The following is a 25996-nucleotide window of genomic DNA, read 5'->3' on the forward strand; positions in this document are numbered from 1 at the left end:
AAATTAACAGAAACATCCAAGGTTTGCTTGTTTTCTTGCTTGCCTTTCTTTTGTACTAACTTTATGACCTGAATTGCATATCAGTGCTTAAGAGCTTTAGGGTAGCAAACAGACTTTTTGGTAGTTCCCAGCTCCTTCACTTACTAGCTGGATGAACCTCCATTACCTCACCTGTAAAATGGACAAATAATAATGTGTATATACTCTGGATGAATGAATAAAGGTAAAGACATTGAAAAACATGGAGAATTCAGAGAATCAATGACATAGCTGGAAAATTAGGTTCATAAGAGGCAGAAAGCACAGCTGCTATAAAGGTCTATGTAAGAGGAACTAACGAAATGTCTCCCCAGAGCACCACCCCTGAGATAGGTCAGCTCTCTAGCATGCAAGTCCTAGGAGAGTTACTGACAACTCTTGGGTTGCATGCTTACTCCTTGGCAAGGCTCCTTGATTGCCAGGTCTCTCTGGGAAGAAATCTCCCTGTAGGAAATTGGAGTTCTGTTACCAGGAGGGAGAGGAATGGTTTAGACAACAAACAGCAACACAACACAACAAAACAAATGCCCCTCACAATATCTCACAGTGGTTTAATGAGGATTAAAGAAGATAATACAGATCAAGGTCTGGCATTTGGTAAAAGCACAATAAATGGTGACCATTATATAGTAAAAAGGAGGAAATGAGCAGCTATTCAGCCATAATGCAAGGTTATATGATCATTAGGGATTCCTTCACCATGAAAAGAATTCTTCTGGGTTTTGACTTTATGCCTCTAGAATTTTCAGAATTAGCCAGGTCAGAAGTTAGCTTATTTGCATCCACTAACTTTATAACCTTGAATCTAAACCTTTATGGCCAGTTATATCTTGCCCAAAATTGTGGTAATGAAACCAAGTTATGCCAGAGGTTTGCTATAGAGCAAAATTTATGACCAGCTGTCAAGGTCGTAGGGGAATAGAGAAGGTTTTCAGGGCCAAACCTCTTAGGTGGAATCAAAAGGAAGAACCAAGATAATATGCATAACAGCTATATTTTTACATATTTTTAAAAGTGTGTTTTATTTGTATTATTCCTCCTTCCAAAAGGATATTCAGCTCCTCTCATTTTACATCTGAGCAATGATTTAACTCCTAACTAATCAAATTAAGGATGCAAGCTGAAGAAGTGAAATCCAAACTTAAGCAACAAGGCTTCATTTTTAATTCATCATTTAAGAAACGTGTATATAACACAAATCAGGAAAATGAGCCAAAGACATAAATATGGAATAAATACAAATATACCATAATTGTATTAAAAAGTTCTCAACATTACTAATAATCAAAGAAATTCATATTTGTCAGTTGTGTCAGAATTTTCACCCATTTTATTGCCAATAATTAAATTAAAAAGAATTGCCTATACCTAGAGTTGAAAATTGCAGCTATTAATACCCTCACACCTTGCTGGCAGGAATACAAATTGGCACAATCTTTTTGGAAGACAAATAAGACAATGTTTGTCAAAATTAACTCATAAATTACCATTTGACCCAAGAATTCCCCATATAGTAATCTGCCTTACAGTGATATTCATATATATGCTAAAAGAAATATGTTGCTTTTAGCAAAAAAAAATTAAAAACAAACTGTCATCAGTTGGAGAATTGTCTACAATTTTGACATATCTATGCAATGCAATTATGTGTACTTATTAAAGAATGAGGTATATCTATCTCCTGATATGGAAAGTTGTCCAAAACGCATTTTTAAGTGCAAATACTAAGTTGTAAATTGGTGGTATGATACGATTTTGTAAATATATGTGTATAGATCCTCTAGAAGGACTGAAAGGCAGTTACCTAGAAATGTGTTGGTTTTTAAAGTTGCTATCAAGCAGCTGCTGTGGAGTTGTCAGTGTTTCTTGGCTTGAGAGGACAAAAAAAAATAAGAGGACTGAATTTCTCTTTCATATTTTACATCATAATAGGTGAGAAATAATAGATATGCAAGAGGCCATTAGAATATAAAGTAATACTGTGATTTTAAAAAAAAAGTGCAAAACTGGTGCACCCAGAGAACAATCAGGTCATTACAAACTGCTAGGAGTAGTTGGCATGGACACAAGATATTATTGCTATCAGAGCAGAGAAAACCAAGGATGAAGTTCAAGTTCAGGAACGTCTCAGAACTGTAGAGTTCAAGAGCATACTATGGGTCAAACCCAGAGAGGAAGGCAAGGCATCAGAAACTGGAAATGTAAAGTGTGGTCTCATGCGTAATTGTCACTGAGATATAAGCTAGTAACATGAAGAAAGAACAAATTAACTAGGGGTGTAAACAAGTAACACAAAAAAAGAAAGTAGAGTTGAGAAAATTACTGTTCTTAGAGTAGTGGTTTATTAATGACATTTTAAACAACATACTTTTGACTCAGGGTATACTTTGATTACACCTGAAACATGTAAGGCCATTCTTTACTTCCACAAAGAATATGTTTACTCTTTTATTTCTTGACACATAGAGCCCTCTGTTTCATTTTTCTGCTTTTGATAGAAATGAGGACAAAGATAATTTACTTTTCTGAACTCTAATGTAAGAAAAATAATAGCACAAGCACAGTGATAAATAAAACTGATGGCTCCCAGTGTTGGGATACAATAGGGAGTGGTGGAGACTGTGGAGAACTAGAGAGGCCCTGCCTAGTCTAAGGGATAGCCCAAGTCATACAAGAATAAAAGGTATTTCCAGCTCTCCCTTTGTGTGTATGTGTGTGTGTGTGTGTGTGTGTGTGTGTGTGTTTCCTCTCCTTAGAAGAAACAAGAAATCTGGAATTTCATGTAAAAATCTTTTGTTTTTTAACTTTTGGCAATTAATTGAAATGTTTTGGAAATCCCAGGCTGAACCAAACACACCACAAGCACTGTCCAGCTGACTTAGGGCTGCTGTTTTCAGTTTCTGATTTGTAGAAAGACCTTCAAAGTATGATTCAGGAGGCCTGGTTTACAATCCCACTGACCAGCTGTGTCGTCCTGGACATTACCTCCAGTTTTCCATTCTTCAGTTTCCTTGTCAGTAAAACAAATGACGTGGCCAAGCTAATCACCCTCAATAGCTAATAGCTTATGATTCAGAAAGTGACAGTAAGGCAGGAAGAACTTGAAATTGTCTCACAGAGAGGATTTAGGGAGAGTCTATATATATAGGATTCAGGCAGTCTGTAAACTAATTTGGGGGGACAAATCACATCTCTTTTTTATTAACTGCTATAGTGTATTAATGTTGCCAGAAATGCAATATACCAGAAATGGGTTGGCTTTTATAAAGGGAATTAATTAAGGTACAAGTCTACAGTTCTAAGGCCATAAAAAGGTCCAAACTAAGACTCAAAAAAGGGCCTATGACTTTGGGGGGTTTGTTTGGCAGCTGGGAAGGCACATGGCAGAGTCCACTGGCTTTCTCTCCTGGCTTCTCATTTCAAACAGCTTCCCCGGGACATTTTTTTTCTGCATCTCCAAAACATCTCTGTCTGTGTCAGCTCTGAAGCTTTTTCCAAAATGGTTCCCTATTAAAGGACTCCAGTAAGCAGATGAAGACCCGCTTTGAATGGGCAGAGGTATATCTCCATGGAAATGACCCAATCAAAAGCTCACAATTGAATGGATCACATCCCCATGGAAACAACTTAATCAAAAAGATCCCATCCTACAGTATTAAATCAGGATTAAAGGACATGATTTTCCTGGGGTACATAACAATTTCAAACCATCATGCTAACCTTTACTTAAAATTTATCATTTCCTTCAATTATGAATATAGCGGACAAACTATAATCATTCTAACAGAGACTTGCATATCATATTAGGAGGTGTTGCTGATACCTTGAAATATTGTTTACACTCACCTCTGCATCAAAATTACCATAGATAGATTTGCTGCTGGTTTTGTTATTTAATGAGTTAGTAAATAAGCAAATTTTAACCAGGTTTAAATTTGGGGGGAAGCTGTATAGAAATAAAATCGGTTTTCTTTGTAATTGTATATATCTTTGTAATTCGATAAATATGCATTTGAAAACATCCTGACAAGAAGTCTATAGGCTTTGCTGGACTGTACCTAGGAGTTCTTGGCACAAAAGAGGTTGATAACCCTGCCTCCTTTGTGTTCTTACTGGGGCAATAGCCAGTGTCTGGCTTCCTGGGGAGGGGCACAAGCCCCCAGAAAGGTAGCCATTCACTGGAGGGATCTTGATATTCATCAGGAAGGAATAGGCATGAAAGAAACCATAAGTCACAAATTAAAAGGAGCAGTGAGCATGGGTACTCAGTGATGATAAACTTGGGGTAGATTGAGAGTGTTTCATTTCCTACCTTCCCTGATAATTTACTCAACTGAGATTCATTCCATTTTTTCCTATTCTCTATCACCTCTAAATAAATTGCCCAATGACAAGCTCACACATGTGGGGGGAGGTGGGAGAAGTGGAAATCCCTATGTTCTTGAATCCACATCTGTGCTTCTCAACCCTAGGTTACACATTATAACCACCCAAGGGGCTTTTTAAAAAATAAATAACAGGAGGGGCAATGGACGTTACTGACTGGGAGTGGCATGAGAGAGAGTTCTAGAAAATGGAAAATATTTCATGACTTGATCTGGGTAGTGGTTAAATGGGTTTATCATAAAAATTCATAGAGTTGTACATTTAAGATTTATGCATTTATACCTCAATTTTAAAGATAACAATACCGAGGCCCCACCACGAAAATTCCAATTCAGTTAGTCTAGCGTGGGAACCAGGAATCAGTATTTCTTAAGAAGCTCCCCAGTTGATTTTAATGTGCAGGCAGTTCCAACCTCCAAACCACATGGGGAACTCGGTGAAAATATGATCCCAGGCTCCACCCTGGAGATTGTGATTTAATAGTTCTAGGCTGGGACTTAAGGGGTCTGCTTAAAGGACAATAACAGGAGGCTTGACAAAGTACCTGGCACCTGTTGGGAGAGCAACAATTAGTTATTGAATGTATGAGCTACTGGGCCAAGCACATCAAATACAGACTGTAATTTAATCAACACAATCCTGTGAGGTGACGTGCTAAACAAAACTCTTTTTTTTTGTTTAGAGGAAGAAATTGCAGATCGGAGATGTTAACCAACTTTCCCCAAGGTGCAATAGCTGACTGATGTGGGAGTAGGGATTCCAGCACATTATAACTCCCCCAAAGCAAAGTTGTCCACCAGCACAGTATGCTGCAAATTGTCTGCAATTCTAAATATCTATATAAACGGGTTGGAAGTCTGATAATTCATGAGGAAATGTAGTTCTACCTCCCCCTCTCCCCTGCTGTGGGCCTGTGTTAGAAGGAGAAAAAAGGAGGGAGTGACCCCAGCTGTCAGATTATTGCTTCAACACACCCTTTGTCTGAGCCAGAGCTAGAAACACCCTAATTGAAGCCAGTGTTAGTTATAAGATCCTGGAAGACCGAATCTGGAAGCTTTGTCTGAGTTAGCTCTGGCAAGTACCTTCAAACGCCTTTGCAGTGAAAGGGAAGGTGTTCCTGCATTGGAGCTCATTTCCTCCTGTCCACACAGTCTTCTCCAGGGCAGGGCCCTTGCAAAGAGAGAACTAATTGTTCTGTATAGGCGCTTGCTTTCTGCTTGACTTCCAGTCCCTCGGGCTTCCCTGAAAGTCAAAATGCACAATGCACCTCTCACCGCCTTTGCCCTTTCTTTATCCTGCTCAGCTACTGCAGATGCCACAGCTGCTCAGCTTTCTGCTTGAGCATTGATCCAACAGTGGAGACAATTATAGCAGAATTGCAAGTGCCTGAACTTGTTTCTTCATTAGGTGTGATGAGAGCCCTAACAAAGACTGGGAAGGACAGAATATTTCTACAGGAGTCTTCACTCTCCAACTCAGCCTCTGAGTTCTCAATGCTTTTTACCCTCTTCAAATGCCTAGCTCTTATATGAAAAGGAGGCAGAATATAAAGGAGTGGGTTCCGGAGGTAGGAAAGCTGGTTTAAAGCATTACTTACTTATAATAATTTTGGGTAACTTAACCTGCTCTTGAGACTTCACTTTCCTCATTTGCAAAATGGGGATAATAATAATATACGTAGCCTTGGATCATGACGATTAAATTAGATTTTGCATATAGAATACTTAGCACAGTGCTGGACACAAAAATATATAATATATTATATATATTATAATATATAATATTATATATAACACATATAATATAAACATCAATAACATGCATATTGATATTTTTTCTCAATACAATGCACACGCACATAGAGAAATATAATTATTGTTATCTCTTGGCTGCTTCTGTCTTCTTCCTCTGATTTCAATGCTTTCAGTATGCTCTATGCTTTTCTTATACTAGCTCTGTCCAATGCAAATAGAGTATGAGCCACATATTTAATTTTAAGTTTTCTAGTAGCCACATTAAAGAAAGTAAAAATAAGCAGGCAATATTAATTTTAATAGTATATTTTATGTAAAACAATACATTTTTAAAATTTCAGCATAATCAATTTAAGAAAAAGAAAAAAATTTTTAACTAAGTCTGAGATCTGAAATTACAGTTACAGCATATCTCAATTTGGACTTAGTTGAATTTCAGGTTCTTGGTAAAACTTGGAACTAGTGACTAGTATACCAGATAGCGAAGCCTTATCTCATCGCCTCCTTTATAAAAATGTATCAATTCAATATCGTCCTTTCAGACTCCATTATCAGCTTCTGATTCTTTCGTTCCTTTAGGATGTATTTATTAAACATCTACTCTGAGCATTCTACTCTGTTGAGCCTTGCTGGAGGCAAAGCCGACATAATCCTTTTGTTCTTTGCCCTCACAAATAGTAAAGGAACCCACTGCAAAGTCTGTGATCAAACTAAGGAGGAAAACCCAGCAACAGAAACCAATTTTACCAAGTCTCTCATAGAGCCAGCTTTTCATTCTTACCTGCAGAAATACTATTTTTGTCATAGATTATTTCTAATACCAAATTGGAATCCCAAACGTAATCAAAATCCGGGTATGCTGGGCTTGATTGATTTGCATGAGGACTTCTGTGCGTGCAATCCCTCCACTTTGCTACTCCCCTGAGGGCATTTCCCCACAATGGGCTTCCCAGAATTGATAGTAATGAAAAGGAGGAAAGGGATCCTTCCATTCTATGGTTGAATGATTGATAGATTGTCAGATGGTCTACAGAACACCTACAAATTCCTTAAAAGGAGAAAGTGTAAGTGTTATTTGACACTGGATCTACCTATAGTTGCTAAAATTTGGTGGCTCATTTTTACCCATCCAGGAATGGCTGGTGTTACTTGCTTTGTGCAAGAGAAGCAAAGTGGTGTAAATAATGCCCAGCACGTGTCAAGGATGACCTCTGTAATTTCAGTGTAACAGATCCATCATCATTAGCACTAAATCCAATTCAGGGTAGGCAGGTAAAAGGAAGCCTGCCAGGTGAAAGGAAGACCAATTTAGGGATTCTAGTTGGGAACAAAAAAGTAAAGAAATAAAACAGTAATTGGAATAAATAGGACCCCAAAGTATGGCAGCACATATCTTTTAGATGTCATTAAATCATATGGGAATAATTGGATGAGTCAAATGAAAGTCGAATTTATATTCACATGAATATAGCACAGACAAGCATCTCCTGGCTATGACTTAGTAGGAATGACTGGAGGAACAGATTCAGCAAGGGGGCAGTATTATCTGAGAGTAAAGAATGAAGATACCTCCTTTCCTTCAGGTAGGAGAAATGCCCCTATACTTCTTAAGCACTATATCATAACACCGTCTTTTCTTTATTTATAACTATCTGAAATTGTCTTCTTTAATTTTCTTCTTTCTTGTGTTCCTTTTCTACTAGAATGTAAGCCCCAGAGAAGCAGAGGTTTCTCCTGCCTCATGTATTGCTGGGTCCTCAGTATGTAAAATCTTGCCGAACGTGGAGTAGACGCCAATGAATGGTGGAAGGAATGAGCTGAGTCCTGTAGCAGAAGGGCCAAATATTGCTTGATTAAAACCTCCCTGTGTTCCTAGAAATTCACTTCTGGATAGCTTTTTCTAGATGAGGGGACTTGCCGAAGAATATGCTTTTCTATAGCAATGGGTCAACTGGATTGAAAATTGCATTTTATGTACCGACTGGCTCATTAGGAATCTTTACTCGTCTTTCAAAATTGCCCCTTTGCAACTAAGGGGAAATATGACCAGGCATTTCATCTTGGTAGGATCTGCCTGCATTTCATCTTGCAGTAACACATTGTATGACCTTTATTGGTCTCCTGTACCACGCCCCTGGTTCAAATCTGTATAGCCCGTGATTCATTCTTACTCCCTCCCTAAGGTATGCCACTTCTCAGATTTCTCTCTAGAACTTGTATTAATCCTACAATAACAACAACAACAAAAGCAGGCATCAGAATTCAATTTCACCTTCCTGGCTGGACTGGCCGAATGTCAGCAATCTTTGAGGATTATAGAAAGATGTTCTCAGGAGCTTTCTCAAATCCACACTACAGAGTCCCCAGCTGTGAGGTGCAACACCAGTTTCTTAAGCTGAAAGTAAAAAAAAATGCCCACTGATTTCCCTTAGGTTAACTCAGAGCCCTCCTCTGTTCCCAGCAAGAGATCCCTCCTTTCTGGCAGAGCAGAATTTTAAGCCTGTTAAGTGGTTTAATGCATCTTCAGAATTCATTAAGTAGGATCACTCAGTTGGAGGTGTGAATTGTCTCAAGCAGAATCCTCTAGATTTACCAAAGAGTTGAATCAGGGTGTTCACACACGGATTCCTTTAAAGAGCAAGGTGCTGTAATACCTTGTAAATAATTCTGTTGAACTCTCTTAAGCTTTTAATAAAGTGGCTGTAATATAATGAAGCATCTCTCTACCAGAAGATATGCTAACATACTCTGGAGCAGTTGGGAACATGGGCCTGGGGCCAGGATATCTCAGCTCAAATCCCACTTCCTGGCTTTGTCATCTTGGGCAAGAGACTTCACTTCTCTGAGCCTCAGTTTCCTCATTCATGAATTGACAATGACAGTGGTACCTCCCTCATTGGGTCATTATGGGAGTTTAATGAGATAATTTATACAAAGTGTTTAACTCCCATACATGTTGCCCAATAAGTAGGCCCTAGCCACATACAGCTGATTTAAGTTAATTAAAATTATATCACTGTCATTTCGAGCACTCAGAAGTCATATGGACATAGTGGCTACCATATTGGAAAATACAGGTTAAAATATTTCCATATAACAGAAAGTTCCATTGGACAGAGACTGCCTGCAATAGACTTTAAACCATCCTAATAACTCTTGCATTCCATTTTCTTCCATCCTCTCAGTCCTAGGTATGCTTGAGTCCATATTTTTCACTTTTGCTTCCTTTTCTATGTTGTCATCATCACCAATCCATTTTTTTCCTTGACAATAGAGCTCAACTGATCTCACAATATCTCTCCTCCTCTACTGAATCCTCCAGAGCTTCCCCAGCCCAAGATCCACAGCAGTTCCTTCATTGCTCTTCTGTCAAGTTCAGCCCGTAGCATTGTTAATGGTCACTTAAGCTTTGGTCTTCAAGCTCCTTGAAGGCAAAGACCACATTTTATGTATTTTTGTGTTCCCACAGTCCTTGATGTGTAATATGTATTCAAACATTTGAATGAATGAATGAATCTATGAATGAATGAACAAACCTTCCTCTGCCAGGAAACAAAAGCTATAGCTAGTCCTTAGTCATTCTGCTAGGCCCCCTTCTCTGAACAGCATCTTTGCCTCAAAGCAATGCCTCCAGGTGTGAGTCTGCAGGAACCTACTGGTGAAATCACTTGGCATGAAGGGCATCTCTTCAAAGCACCACTTTGTCCTCAGGCTCTTCAGAGACTCCCCAGAGCCTTCATGGTTCCCTGGAAGAGGCCTGGAGCTCTGCTCCCACCCACATTCCTTCCATGCCTGCACCTTTAGGTTAGATGGCCCCTCGCCTCTGTGCTGGAATTTACTAGACCTGGACCCCCGTTCCTCACACCATAAGCAAGAGTAACTATTCCCCAGCGTAACTGCTCCCTTTCCTGTCTGAGAGGACTGATGTGGAGGATACTGCAAACTCTGGAATCCAATTAAACTCTGGAATCCAATTAAGGGCATCCTTACAGCTTCTACAATTTACTAGCTCTGTCACCTTGGAGACATTACTTAACAATTCTGTGCTTCCATTTCCTCAACAGTAAACTGAAGGTAGTAATGGTATATCCTCCACAGAGTTACTGTGAGGATTAAGGGATAACAGATTTGTCAAATGCAAACACATAACTTCATGCATGGCAAGAGCTAAATAGATGTTAAATGTTAGGCCTAGAATTCCCACTTTAATCACACCAGTGAGTCATAGGATAAGCTCCTCAATTTCCTCCTTTAAAATGCAAAACCATCCCCAATAGAAGTGAGCCATTATCAAGAATCCAGTTATGATGATTATAATTCTGAGAATTTAGATTTACTCAAGGAACACTTACTGTGTACCAGACACTATGTCAAATGCCTGACCTGAATTATCTAATTTAATCCCCTGAGCAACCCAAGAAAGAGAGCAACCAAATTGGAAACACACTGCTCTCTTATGACATTGTATCCGAAGTCAACAACCATCCCCACTGCTGTAAGCTATTTCTTAGGAGCATGTTGCCAAATCCGGCCCATACTCAAAGAGGGAGGAATTAGGCTCCCTCTCTTGAAGGGAAGACTATCAAAGAGTTTGTAGACATATTTTTAAGACCACCACAGATGTATTCTAAGTTGTGATCTAAAAAGTTAGAAAAAAGTTTAAATGTATTATCTCATTTACCAGATAAGAATCATGGACTCATAGTATGATAGAGATGGAAGACCTGTAGAGATCATAGAGACCTGTAGAACAAGGGTTGACAAACTTTTTCGATAAAAGGTCAAATAGTAAATGTTTTAAGTCTTGCAGGCCGTGTGATTCTTGTTGCAACTACCAAACTCTACTGTTATAGTCCAAAAATAGAGATGGGCAGTATATAAGCAAACAGGTATGGTTGTGTTCCAACAGAATTTTATTTTAAAAAAAATAGGCCATCAGCCAGATTTGGTCCATGGGCTTTGGTTTGTCAACGCCCTGACCTAGAACAATGTATATCAACCCTGGTTTACAGTAGACTCAGAATTTTCTGTTAAATGATCAATGCCTAGGTCACATCTCCTCAGTTCAATTAAAGCAGGACCTCTGGAAGTAAGAACCCAAATATCATTGTCCCCCAGGTGATTTCAAAGTGCAACTGAGGTCACAAACTGCTGATGTGCAGGAAATGTACACTCTACTTGAGGAATGTGAGAACCAAAAAGGTTTTTAAAAAATGAGCTCTGAATCACACCAACACTGGGTGAAAATTCCTAGTTCCAGGAAGCTGCCCCTGAGCAGGAATTCATTCATGGGAAACTAAATGTGGAACATTGCGTGGGAAAACACACCTAGATAGGCCAGATTCCTGGGTCCCTGGTGGGGAGGCTTCCAGAAGAAATGTTCTGCTAATTAGGTAGTTCCAATCATGAAAGATCTTGAATGCAAAGACAACTCCGAGGTCTGGATTCATCACTTATTAACTTTGGTCAACAAATTCACCCCTCCAATTCTCTCTTTTCTCATCCACAAAATAATAGCAAACATTTTTGAACATTGATTGTGTGAGGCAATATGCTGAGTGTTTCAGGTACATTCTCTCTCTTAACCATTACGACAGCACTAGGAGGCGGGCAATGCTGGGATGTCCATTTTGCAGAAGTGGAAACTAAGAAACAAAATGGTTAATAACTTGCCCAAGTTCCATTACTAGTTGGACCAAGATTTGAACCCAAGTCTTTGTATCACAAAGCCGATGCATTTGACTGCCTTGCTTTATCTCTTAGGGTGCTTTTAAGGATTGAGTCAAGTGATCTGTGAAAGTGTGTTATAAGCTGTAAAGTTTATGTTCTCACGTCAGGAATTATAATAGAAGGCCAGTGTTCACATTCAAGGATAGCAGTGAGGAGTGCTCTAGAACATTACCCATCAGAACATGCTTTTGTGCCTGTTCTGGTTGGTGTGCTCCCTGACTGATGCCTCTCTGGACCACCAGACAGACAGAGATGGGAGGTGAGGCCCCTACCCTGACAGTGCAGGACTAAGGAGTACAATCCGTTCTCTCCTGACAGAGAACACCTTCTCTTTCAGTAACAGGGGTTTTTGTCCCACGTCCATGTTGTTCTGGGTAGCCTATTAGATAAGTAAATCAGCTCAGCTTACCAATGGGCTGCCTCCTTGCTGTGTCCCCTCTCCTCTGAATGATTCTATCACCCCTCTGCTTTCTGTCTATAATTGGTAAGACCAGTCAGAAAACAGAAGCCATTCCACTTATTTGAACAGAGAGGATTTAATTTTAAGGATCATTAGCTATTTATAAAGTTATCCAGGTCACTAGAAAGATAAAAAGAGAACTTGAAGGTATCATAGAGGTAACAACTGTCTCTGAGCTCAGAGGCAGTGTCCTATGAGGCTGGCACCAAAACCTTTGAGGAAGGATGTCTGGTGATCAGTGTTGGTTTCTCTGAGAGGGGAGTGCAATGCGGCTGGTTCTGTAAGTGTTGAAAATATTGCAAACTGGATTCAGGTGCTGTGAAGGGAAGACACTGCTCTTGCTTGGATAAAAAATGTTTGCTGGGGTGCAACTCACAGAAAAGGAACAAACAGGAAAGAGCAAGGTAACTTCTCTGGCTTCCCACCTTGCAACTTTCCCCTAGCTCCCCGCCATTGGCAGAGGAGATGCGTGGTTTGCAGTTTCCTAGCCCCAGGATCACACAACTGAGTATAGAAAGATGGGTTGGAGGCTGAGACAGCAACTTAATTACTGGCCCAGTCCATCAGTTTGGCTATTGAGCATCAAAACACACTCTTCCATGCATACTTGAACTTTCATACAGAAGCAAAACAACTCTATGATGCTACCTCACAAAATATCACTATCCTTTACATGAACCAAACATTCCCATCCTCTCCCAAAAATGAAGGGAGCTATCCTATCCATCTCTGGTCTCTGTTAACTATAGTCTCACCTGAAGTTTGTTATCTACAGACTAAGTCATAGAGTGAACCTCCAATAAAACTTGCATAAAATAATGAGGGAGAAGAAAAACTAAGGCCTCAAAAGTAGTAGAGCTCAAAATTACAGGGCAGGAAGAAAATGTTCTGTTGAGTGGATTATTAAGTGTAATAGTGAGAAGAGATACTCCTGCTTTCACTCTTGATCCCTGGGCCCTTCTACTCTGGTGCTGAGGTCAACAATAAAATACGATGGTTTATAAGTAAGAGCATGTACTGTATCCTGTAAGATAGGTCCCCATTCTTTTAGGATGCTGCCTCTCCTGACCACAACATAACTGAGCCTTCAGTAAGCTATTCCATTTTTAAGTCAGGCCGTTGCTTCCAGATAATGGCATATGTGGTAACACAAATTAATTCCATGGGCTTGAGGCCACTGTTGTGTTTCCTTTGCTGTGAAATGTGTTCTGTGATCAGATGCAATCCTGTACAGAAGGTCTGATGGTGGATCAGACATCCCGTGAATCCACAGAGGGTGATGTTGGCAGAAGCATTGTGAGCAAGGAAAATCCTGATTCAGAATATTCGTCTACCCCTATAAGGACAACTTTCTGTCCCCTCCATGATGGAAGGGGTCTACAGTAATCAACCTGCCACGGGGTGGCTAACTGGTACTCGCTGGACATGGTGCCATATTGAGGATTCAATGTTGGTCTCTGCCATCAGCAGATTAGGCAAGTAGTAGTGGCAGAACGTGCCATTTTGTCCACCCGATTAATTAGATGGCCTCCTGTGCAGCGCATGCCCTGTAGTAAGCCTTCACGTGAGCCATCCATTAAATATTTCGCTAAACCTGATGAACATAAACTTAGCTGATGTGGATCATAAAATGGAAAAGAAGCTTGAGTGTTCTGTTTTTAGCTCATCCTGGTGTAAGAAACGGTAGGAGGGAGGATATTTGAATATTTGTCCCCATTCATTTTTCATCAAATGTGTAGTGAGGATCTACTCTGTGCCCAGCAGGATGCTCGGTGCTGGGGATCCATTTGATGAGCACGGCAGATCGGTGCCTGTCCTCACAGGGCACAGCTTACCACCCAGGATGGGAAAGTAGACACGTGAATACACAGGAAGACTGGGAAGAGATGAAAAAAATGCCGTGATAAGTCACCAGGGGGTGTACAGTGGGGAGGGGAGAGAACTACAGGAGACAGAGTGTTCAGGCAGCACCTCTCTGCAGCAGGTAATTTAAGCTGAGACCTAAGGGATAGGGAGAAACTGAGGATTCCTGACAGAGGAAATAGAAAGTGCAGGGGCTCTGCAAAGGGGAATAACTTGATCTTCAAAAAATGGAGAAAAAGACAGAAAGGTCAGTAATGGGTGGTGACTCCACTGGAGACTACAGAGGCTAGTGGGGGTCACAGAGCACCTGCTGAGAGGCCATGATTCTTCTGAGTATAAGAAGAGCCACTGACGGTTTCTCCATATTCTATTTCTTTATATCATGATATATTTATTACATATATATTATAAAGGTGTCAACTTTCCCTAAATTAATCTGTAAATTAAATGTAAACCAAAAACCGTACCCACAGATTTCGTTCTTAAAAAGAAATAAAAACTCTGCAGGAGACCCAGGTTCATTTCTAGCCCACACACTTCCCCCCCCCCCCCACCAAAAAGCAAACAAGCAAAACAAAACAAACACACAACAACAACAAATTTCAACAAACGGTGCTGCAATAACGGGATACTTACATGGAAAAATAATGAAATGTGACCCTGCTATACAGCATAAGAAAACAAAACAAAAACTCACCTTGGTTGTAGATGGGAACTTATATGGGGCCAGATTCCAAGGAGGGAAACCAGGTAGAATGGAACTGTACCATCCTGGAGAGCAGTGCTGGTGGCTTGGACTAAGGTGGTGGCAGTAGGAATTAAAAGGAACAGCATCCTTCAAGAGCATAGTTACAGGGTCAGGTTTATGTTTGTGATAGGCTATGAGATATGGTTTAGGGGTTCTAGCCTATTTTAAAAAATCTGAACGCATGCAGATTTTATGTTCTGGGTCAACAAATAACTTTCTATCTCCTGGGCCAACTCTGATCAAGTGGCAGCATTCTGGTAAGCAGTTTTGAGGCTCTGTGGGAAAGAGTGCAGAGGTGAATTAGCAAGGGCTGCTCTAGTACAGAAGAAACAATGTAATAATAAGTGTGCCAAGCATTTGCCTTCTCTGAATCAGATGGTTCTTTTGTGTTCAGCAGTTCTTATCCTTTGTTAAATACCTTGGAAGACTTACCTTGAAAGTGGATTTAAAATGCAGGGGCTGGTGTCTCATCCCCTAGAAATTCAGAGCCACAGGTTTGGGGTGAGTTCTGAGAATCTACATTTTTTACAAGCCCCCCTGGCAATTCTGATGCAGACTAGAGTTTCACAACCTGGCCTGAAATACTATCATCCATATTCTAAAAGTTAGAGTACTAGCAGATTGTAAAGGCAGTGGGGTTGAGAATTCAGGTGATGGATTCTAAATGATGGACAGTGTTTATAAAAGAAAAGCCACATATATCTGGAGTTATATATACCTTTCACAATAGAAGTCCACATTGTCAAAAGGATCGTACTATCTGTTCATTCGCTATCTTAACCTGGCATCTCCAGAGGAGGAGATACCATTACTGAGTGCTGTTGAAAGAATCATTTTTGAGCTGTTTTCCTCCATGTACAGGTAACTGTCCCTTTAAGAAATTCTGTGATAAGGAATGCAGGGTTTCCTTTCCAGTCTCTTCCCTATTTTATATTCTCTCTCTCCCCCTCCCCCCCATACACACACACACACACACACACACACACACACACACACACACGTCAAACAACTAATTTGGGTTTCTGATTTGAAGGACACTAAGGTCAAAAGCCCCATGAGGTTAGTAGGTCCCTAGCAGAATTGGGTGAGAAGTCTGCTTACCACACCTCTGCAGTGAACAGAGAAAGACAGCCCTGGTGCCTCTTTTAATTTATACAGAGAAGATAAGAACAGCTCTTGGAGCTGCTGCATTTTATTGCCAAGTCTGGCACTGACTTCCCCTGTGGCCTTGGAAGGTTATTTAGAGACTCAGTTTCAGACTGGCCAGTCCATAAATTAATGAACCCGCTGTTTACCTCAAAGGAGTTTTATGAAGAAGAAAATGTGAAGTTCTCTGTGGCTGCCTGATGGACAGGAGCATCTACTCCTGGTTGCAGTAAAGTCATCGATTTAATGAGCACCTACTGTGTGTCAACTTCTTCTCTAAGTGCTGCGAATATAGTAGTGAAGAGCTCCAGCTCTCCTGGAGCCTGGGGGAGACTATCTTGGGTTGTGTTTGTGATGATACTTAATGGTGATGTTTGCAAATAATGTTCCTAGTTAATCGTGTGAACCTTCAGTTTTCCCATCTTAACCTCCACTGCTCATGTCATTAGTAAAATTCACCAATGAGGTCTCCTTAAACAGATACAGCACAATGAGAGTACTTGGGTAGTAAGTACCTTAAATTGATTCCAGCTAACTTAGACAACAGATATTTTTTTAAAACAAAGAATTAAGCAACTAGAACTTGGGAAGCACAGGACCAGGACAGCTGTGAGCTTCTCAGCAGGGACAGTTGGGCAGTTTCTGAAAGGTGAATAACTCAACTCCAACTTAATTCTGTCCTTGCACTCCTCTGCTTGCAACTGTGTTTCTCAGGAAATGGTCAGACTGGCTTTATTGGATCTTATGCCTTTGGTTTATCCTGGATTAGGGATGTGGGGCAATTGCTGTGAAGTTATAACTTGCTTGAAATTGTCATGCCACCAGAACAAGATGGAATTAGGGAGCGGTGGTTCACTAAAAGAAAAGCAGGGCACCCTTACTAGAAGAAAAGGGTTCCATTGTTGGACAACAAAAAAAGCAGATTTCTACTATAAGTGTTTTTATTCTGTATCATGCAGAGGTGTGACAGGAGTTTGAGAGGTTCAAGTGATTGATTTCAAAATAGCAGGATGGGAATATAAACAAAAAAAATACACATTCAAAGACAGTCCCCAACAGTGGAGAATGCACAATAAGTGCATCGTTGCACAATAAGTCACTGATGACAATGAGAAGTACTGATTATTCTCCATAAGTTCTTAAAACAGCTCTTTCTGATCATTTGTTTGGATCCTTTTCACCTCCTTTCCTCTCATACACAGAAACCCTGGTGATTAAGCTTCTGTGTAATTTACTTGGTAGAATTTCTTTGCACGCATGGTCCTAGCATGGTCCTCACATCTCCTCCTTATCCCCGGGGTCTGGTGGCCCTCCAGTGGACTCCTCAAGTCAATGGTCCTGGCTCAGGCCACATCTGATCGTCCAAGGCCTTGAAACACAGGCCACACCTTTCTAACTCAGACCCTCCCTGGCCCCTATTGTGCTTTGCTCTCTTGGTTTTCTTCCTTACCTCTGGTTACTTGTTCTGACTCCTTCATGGTCTCCGCATGGCTCCCAGTGTAGCTGTTGTCATGGTTCAGTTCTGACATGGATATGTGCTTTCCTTTCTCTAAAGCTTCGCAGTCTCGGTGACTCATTCCAGGAAAATCAGCTGCCTTCTTCCATCCAAGTGATTCCCAATTCCCTGTCCTCAGTCTCTCCTTTGTGTCCTAATCTCACATTTCAAAATAATTTTCCTGCTATCTTTAGCTCAACATATTCGAAATGAGCTCATCACTGGCCGAAACATACCAGTTCGTCCTTCCAATTTTCCATTTTCTGACGTCATGCACCCAGCTAGCCAAAACAAAACCTCGAGATGGCATCTCCTTCGCCCCCCCACCCCCACCCTCATCTAAGTCATCTGCCCAAACCCAATGGTGCTGCTGCTACTTTTACTCTTGTTCAGGCTCTTGAAATCTTGTGCCTGTTATACAGCCATCACCTGCTAATTCTGTCCTTAAGCACCCTTCCTTCTTTTATATCTGGTTTGGTCTCTCATGCCCAAATTGAGATATAATTTTGATCATGTTACTCCCTGTCCCCAAACCTTTTAAAGCCTTCCCATGTCTAAAACAGGGTTCATGACCTCAAATACTGACATAATGTTAACAAAAAATGAATGAGGTGAACTAGGTATAAGGAAAATCAACTTTTATCTTTCCTGACCTATGGTGGAAGAACAAGACACGCAGTACAAACATGCATCTTATTGAAGATCTTGATTCTCTACCATAAGAAAAACTCCGCAGCAGATCACAGGCTCCTCTTTTTATCAGTGTGCTATGAATAGAACAGGGAATGGTGGGGACTATGGCCAAATGGAGGGTTAAAAACCCAAATACAGAGCACAGCTGCTAATTGGCTTCAGCTCCAGAAGTATCATAGGCTTATTGTTGACAGATACTCCAAAATTTCAAGAGAAGCTGAAAATCTAAACTAAAAAAAATTATGTTGTACAGGATAATGAAAACACATCCTCATTCCAAGCATGGCATAACAAGTACCTGCTTGGGACTCCAGTATAAAGAAGAATCGGTCCCCTCTCCAGCTCCTGAATGCATATTACTCTTCTCCACTGGTGTTGTCCCTTAGCATAACCAAACTACTCCTCATCTTTCTAACTTGCTTTGGGTTTCCTACCACCAAACCTCTACTTATACTTTACACCTGAATGCCCCCCTTACCTCATCTGCCATGTGGCCTCCTTTTGAAATGTGCCCATCTCAAGACCTACTTCTTTCTTGAGGCATTTCCAGTTCTTAAAAACGATACATATCTCCTTGGAGAAATGACCCAAGAAGCTATAAACACATATGTGCAAATTGATATATCAACCAGAAGCGGAACCTAAGGCTGTAAGTGGCTACAGCAAGGGCCTCCTAAGTTTTGGCAACTTGGAAGAAAGAAATTCTATAATGTCAAGTACCACCATGTACAAAGGTTCATACAAACACATTATCCAAATACAAATTAATAAGTTTTTTGTTGTTGTTGTTGTTGCTTTACTTTATGCCTTACAACCCCCCTCCTGGGAAGGACTACATTTGATAAAGCAGTGACCCATTTGTCACTCAGGGAGCCCTAGGGCACTGATGTTCAAGGGTAGTCTTGGCTAACATCCAACCTGTATTTCTGGGCCTTGGTTTGCTTCTCCTGATATATATATATATATATATATATATACACACACACAGCAATTGGACGTCATTATCTCAATAGGACCATGCATTCTCTTGGCCTTAATTCTTAATTAAGTTTACATTATGATTTTAAAGTTTATTCTATATAATGTCTTCAGATTCATATTTCCTATAATAGGAAAAGTTTTATGAGCCACCTAAAATATACCAAAAAAAATGGAATGGAGAAATGCATTTTTTTTTGCAGCTCAGTTACAGCATGGAAAAATTAATTGCACTGCTTTGTCCACAGAAAACCTTACTGCTTAGGAGAAATCATAGTCAGCCCTTCCTTATACAAGATGTATTCATTGTAAACTGGGAAATTTTCCTACAAATAAATATGAGTAAAATTCTTGAAAGCTGTCAGATTACAGCCTTGTAACAAAGGAAATCAAAAGACACAGCATTTGTCACACTGTTATTCTTCTTCACACTCTGAAAAGATATTTTTATTTCCTGGGATTCATTTGGAGAAAATTGGTGACAATGTTGACTCAGTTTCTCTTCCCCACATCACCTCTCACCTGTACCGTGGACACCCTTTGGCCAGTGGGGTTACAGTATTCCCAGTATCTTCTGATGCTCAGACAGTTTGAATGTTTTGATCTTTGTGTGGGTTTTCCATGAGAAAGGAGAGAAGGCGACACAAGAACTCTGAATATGGCAGGTTCTGAAATGTCAGCATGAGAAAAGCCTTTTCAAAACTTGAAAGCTTCCTTACAACTTAGGTGACAAGGGATGATGATAGACTAGGACAGAAAGATGTTTACAGATGGTGAGAGCAGGAACAAAATAAGGTTTTTGGCTGGATGGGAAGCTGAGAAGGGTTGCCAGCTGGTGGAGCAGATGGAGTTGTATATATGGAAATTGAGACCTGAGTCTAAGGCCTGAATCTGTCTCCATCTTCCTGTTGGCCTGGCACATAGTAGGCACTCCATAAATATTGGATGACCTGAATAAAAATAACAGCAGCTCCTATGTATGATCACTTCTGGTCAATTCAATAGCCACAACAATGGTATCAGCTAGAGACGGTTATACCCATTTTAGAGATGAGAAACCAAGGCTCACAAAATTCACTTAGCTCAGCAATTTTGCCTCCCAGGAGAAATTTGGCAATGTCTGGGCACACTTGTGGTTATTTCCACTGGGAAGGGGTGCTACTGGCTTCTAGTGGTTAGAGGACAAGGATGTTTCTAAAAATCCTACCATGGACAGCGCAAGCCACCCTTCCTCCCTGCCCCACTCATACAATGAAGAAGTGTCCATTCCAAAATGTCAATAGTACTGAGATGAAGAAACTCCAGTGAGCTGATTCAAAGTCTTGATTAAATCCCAAATTCTCTGCTCACAAACATTCTAACCACAATGCTTTACAATCTTCCAATTAATGTGGTTATATATCTAGCCTAATGGCTGCTCAATAACTAACTGCTGAATGAATGAATAAAGGGAATAAATGACTGACTAATCTTGGGAATTTTTCTTTAACCCCCTGAGGCTCAATTTCCTTAACTGAAAAATGGGTATGATGTATTTCAACTCTGCTTACCTCACAGTGTTATTGTGCAATTCAGGTGGGATAATGTCTTTGAAATTGTTGTAAACTGTGAAAAGTGTAACAATAAGGGACTTCACACAGGAAGTGTGAAGACAGAAGTGAAAAACACTTTTGGAAAACCAGAAAGAAGCAGTAGATACTACTAATACATAATGTTGAAATTTGAGGACAAGCTTTCAAAATAGAGAAGAGAATAATACTAATAGAAGGGTGAAATAGCCCTGATCCTCACCCCTTGAAATTGGAAATAGTCAAGCCAATTAATTTTGGCGCTACGCTACTGGTCCTCTGGTCTCACATGCCTCGCCTCCCTTTCTATTTTGCTTCTCATCGCTGAATTAAAAGCAAGAAGAAAAACATTAGTTAGCAGCAGCTAAGAGCTTCTTCTTAGAACTTATTAACAGCTACCCAATAAAATGTCTTTGGTTGCTGATAGAAATCACTTCTACTTAAATCACCTGTCATCTTGCTGTATCTCCAGCCCCACCTGGGATTCACTCTCATATTCCCTGAGGAGGTCACTGTGAACTTACGAATCTAAAACAGTAACATTGAGGGCAGTTTTCTCTGCATGTTTTGCGTGGTAAATTTTAGCCATTTTACACTGTTCACTGACATCAACCCTTTAGAAAAACAAGAACAGGTGGAAGGGAAATGTTGCCCCCTTTTTGGCCACCCTCAACTCCAAACAAGACTGTTGATGCCTCCTCCCTGCCATGAATAAAACTCCTCATGGTTGTTTTCTGTTTGTTTTTTTAATTACCGTCGCAATCAACTTTTTTTTTTCTTTTTTGTGAAAAATAACATATATACGATAAAGCAATAAATTTCAAATCACATCACAACAATTAGTTGTAGAACAGATTTCAGAGTTTGGTATGGGTTGCAATTCCACAACTTTAGGTTTTTACTTCTAGCTGCTCTAAGGTGCTGGAGACTAAAAGAAATATCAATGTAATGATTCAGCAATCATACTCATTTGTTAAATCCTCCCTTCTCTGTATAGCTCCACCATCACCTTTGACTTTCTTCCACTCTTTAGGGGTATTTGGGCTATGTTCAGTCTAACTTTTTCATGTTAGATGGGGCTATTGATAATATGGTATACGGGAATGAAACTATTTGATGTTCTTGAGAGGCTGGTCCCTCTGCATTTCAGGACTTACCTGATCCAGGGACCCATCTGGAGGTTATAGGTTTGTGGAAGGTTACCCTAGTGCATGGAAACCTTTGTAAAATCTTGTATAATGCCCTAGGTGTTATTTAGGACTGACAGGAATGGTTTTGGTTGGGGGTTGGCAGGTTATGGTAGGTAGCAATGTCTAACTGAAGCTTGCATAAGAGTGAACTCCAGAGTAGCCTCTTGACTCCATTTGAACTCTCTCTGCCATTGATACCTTATTTGTTACACTTCTTTTCCACCTTTTGGTCAGGATGGCATTGTTGATCCCACAGTGCCAAGGCCAGACTCATCCCTGGGAGTCATCTCCCACACCTCCAGGGAGACTTTAACCCCTGGAGTCATGTCCCACGTAGATTCTCATGGTGTTTAGAACTGAAAACCTTTGGCCTTAAAGGAAGCAAGCCATTCTCTCTCTTTTTTTTTTTAATGCACTTTTATTGAGATGTCTTCATGCACCATACAGTCCATCCAGAGGGTATCATCAGTAGCTCACAGTATCATCATAGGGTTGTGTGTTCATCACCACGATCATCTTTAAACATTTGCATGACTCCAGAAAAAGAAATAAGAAGAAAAAAGAAAATCTCCATGCATTCCATACCCCTTTCCCCTGCCTCTTATTAGCCACTAGTATTGCAGTCTGCCCAATTATAATACTTACAGTAGAGGTAGGTTAACCAAGACCATGTAGTATTGACAGATATATATATATGTTGAACAAACAAATCATCCAGAAGTAGTTCCATACAAACACGGGTAACTGACCTTTTTTTCTGCAATATAGTTGTACAATTATTATCGAAGATCAGGGCTACTGGATTACAGTTCAACAACTTCAGGTATTTCCTCCTGGCCACTCCAAAACACCATACTCCAAAAAGAAATAGCCATATAATAAGTCAGCGTCTGTCACAGTTATCTTGTTCAATCCTAATTTCTCAGTTACCCCTCTTCCCTCTCATTTGATCTTTCTCTCAATCTTCAAGAATATCTGGGCAGTGACCATTTTAACTTCTTCGTGCTGGAAAGGGGTGTTGACCTTCTAGGGTAGAGGAATGAACCTGGTTATTGTTCTTGGAGAGACTGCTATCTTCAGATTTCAGGACTTACCTGGCTGTAGGCCTCAAGTTTCTGAAAAAATAAACTTTCTAAGAAAAACTTTTATAGACACTTAGAAGGAACCCAGGACACTTCCTAGTGTTTTCAGGAGTAGTGTTGGTTGGGGCATGGCATGCTGTGGTTGTTTGAGATATCTGTCTAAAGCTTGCAAAAATGTAACCTCCAGAATGACCTCTCAACTGTATTTGAAATCTCTTAACCACTGCAACTTTAGTTTTTTCCATTTCTTTTCCTCCTCTTGGTCATTCTCTCCCCACAATGCCAGGGCCAAGCTCATCCCTGGGAATCATGCCTGTGCCAGTTTGAATCTGTGGTAGACCACAGAAAAGCCATGTCCTTTAATCCTCATTCAATATTGCTGGGTGGGAGCATTTTAATTGTTCCCTTGGAGATGTGACCCACCCAATTGTGGGTGGTAACTTTTGATTAGATGATTTCATGGAGGTGTGTCTCCACCCATTGAAGATGGAGTTGCTTACTGGAATCCTTTAAAGGAGGAAACATTTTGGAGAGACTCCTTTCTGTAGAGCCACAAGAAAACCAGTAGACACCACCACGTTTGCCATGTGCCCTTCCAGCTGAGAGAGAAACCCTGAACTTCATCGGCCTTCTTGAACCAAGTTATCTTTTTCTGGGTGCCTTTGATTGAACATTCCTATAGACTTGTTTTAATTGGGACATTCTTGGCCTTAGAAATGTTAACTAGCAACTTATTAAATTCCCCTTTAAAGCCATTCTGTTGCTGGTATTTTGCATTCTGGCAGCTAGCAAACTGGAAAAATGACCCACATTGGGGGGAGGGTAGTGAGTTTATCTTCAGAGTTGGCTTAAGGAGAGAGGCCACATCTGAGCAACAAAAGAGGCTTTCTGGCGGGGGAGGGTGATTCTTAGGCGTAATTATATGCAAGCTAGCTTTGCCAATGCAGAAACAAATTTCATAAGGGCAAGCCTCAAGATCAAAGGCTTGGCCTACTAAATTGGGAATCTCTAATGCCTAAGCAAAAATCAGGAATCCCCCAGGTGAGGAAGTTTAATAGTTTCATCTTTTTCTCCAGTCCCTCAAGGTAAATTTGCAAATACATTTTTATTTTTGGGCCCAACATATTCTGGAATGTATCTGGGTATTACATTAACCTGTACAGAATAATAAGATCTCATTTCCTATTCTAGGTACCATGTGATTAGGTGGAAGTGACCCATTCTTGATAGCTATTTCCCATGCTGCTGTGCCAACTACAGCAGCTGTGCTCTTTGATGGGAGGCCTTATAGCAATCACCATCACAATTATGTTGTTAAAAACTAGCATGAGGCCAGCATCTTCTGGGAATTATTGTGTGTAGACAGCATGGGACAAAAGTGTATGCAATGACATTAGGAGACCCTGCTGGCCTAAAATATGTCACAGCTTAATTACCCAGTGCATTCTGGGAAGCTCCCCAAGTGAAAGATGCTATAAAAATGCATTAATATTAAGTAAATGGTCGTTTTGTATTATTATTCATTAAAATACAAATGAGTTGGACCTCATTTGCTATGAGCTATAGTACAAGGTAGACAAGATACCACCATGAAATACAGTCCTCATGCAGGACAAAGAGGCAGAAACTGAGAGAGGAAATGATAAATCCTCAAGCATGTGTCATAAAGAAATCTCAGGATTTTTTCTGCCTCTTTGTCTGCAGACTAACCACATTTTTACCCTTACATCATGACTTATAATGTGTATTAACACCATCTGCCAAAAAGAAGGCTGCAGAAATTCAAGGGAAATCTCTCTCAGGTTCCCAATTAACGCAGAAATTATTTCTATTGTTTGGGACCAAAGACACGTTGGTACCCACTGGTATCAGCTGATACTGACCTCCTACCCCATCTGACCTTCTGAAATAACTTTGAATAGGTTTTTAAAAATTATTATTATTGTTTTCCTTCTGTAGGAATGCATGGGTATTTTACGACTGTGAGGTGTTACATAAAGAAAAGCAAGCTCTTCTGATTGTCCAAAACATACAGGGTTTTTTGCTTTGGTTTGTACTGTTTCAACATCCACTAGAATGCAGTTCATATATTTTCTTGTCACTGCTTTTCCTTTGTAGTCTTCACCTGACTCTCCCACTTTCCAGCTCTGTGAACATGTCACTTCACATTCTGGACTTCAATACACTAAACTCCAAATTGAAATGTTAGGGTTAGACCATTTTTAAGCCCCTTTTCTATCCTAAACATTAGCATCATTGTCACCACTTCTTTGATTTAGGAGTGTGTTTATAGTTCACCAAGTGCTTCCATATAAAGTCTATTGTTTGTTTCTTTGCTTATATATTCCTTTAGTTTCAATCATTTGTAGCGGGTGAAGTATGAATGTGAGTGTGTGTGTGTGTGTGTGTGTGAGAGAGAGAGAGAGAGAGAGAGAGAGAAAGAGGAACAGAGAGAGAGAGAGAGAGAGAAAACCAAGTTTATTAACTGCAAGAACTGGTTGATTTTATTTTGCTACATAACCACATCCCACCTGGGTGGCCATCCTGCAAGTTACTGATGGAAAAGACCAAATAAAGGAAGTAACTATAATGTAAAAGGTGCTACTTTCCTACTTATATATTTTTGTAGCACATTTTTAAAGAAGGGAGAGAATTAAATAATGTAGAGTTATTGCAAATAGCGTTTTAAAAGTGAGAAAAATAGATAGAAGAAAATAGCCCCTGAAATATTTCTGTTTCAGTTACCTATTGCTACATAATAAACGATCCCAAAATTTTGGCTTAAAAGAGCAACCATTTTATTATTGTTCATGATCCTGTGGGTTGGCTTGTTCTTGCAGGGTGGCTCTTCTATAGGTGGTGTC

General features: G+C 40.1%; 1 protein-coding gene and 1 long non-coding RNA gene across 3 annotated transcripts in view; one reads left to right on the plus strand and one right to left on the minus strand.

The window, feature by feature from the left end:
* LOC143656974 (uncharacterized) overlaps positions 1-15257 on the minus strand; it is a 54326-nt gene extending 39069 nt beyond the window's left edge. Inside the window, exon 1 of the long non-coding RNA XR_013162665.1 lies at positions 14930-15257. This is a non-coding gene — a long non-coding RNA (uncharacterized LOC143656974). The remainder of the gene's footprint in view (positions 1-14929) is intronic.
* The window catches only part of CADPS (calcium dependent secretion activator), a 494336-nt gene that overhangs the window by 178779 nt on the left and 289561 nt on the right, over positions 1-25996 (plus strand). The gene's annotated exons all lie outside the window — the stretch shown is intronic.

This window comes from Tamandua tetradactyla, chromosome 15 (assembly GCF_023851605.1).
Source record: "Tamandua tetradactyla isolate mTamTet1 chromosome 15, mTamTet1.pri, whole genome shotgun sequence".
NCBI lineage: Eukaryota > Metazoa > Chordata > Mammalia > Pilosa > Myrmecophagidae > Tamandua > Tamandua tetradactyla.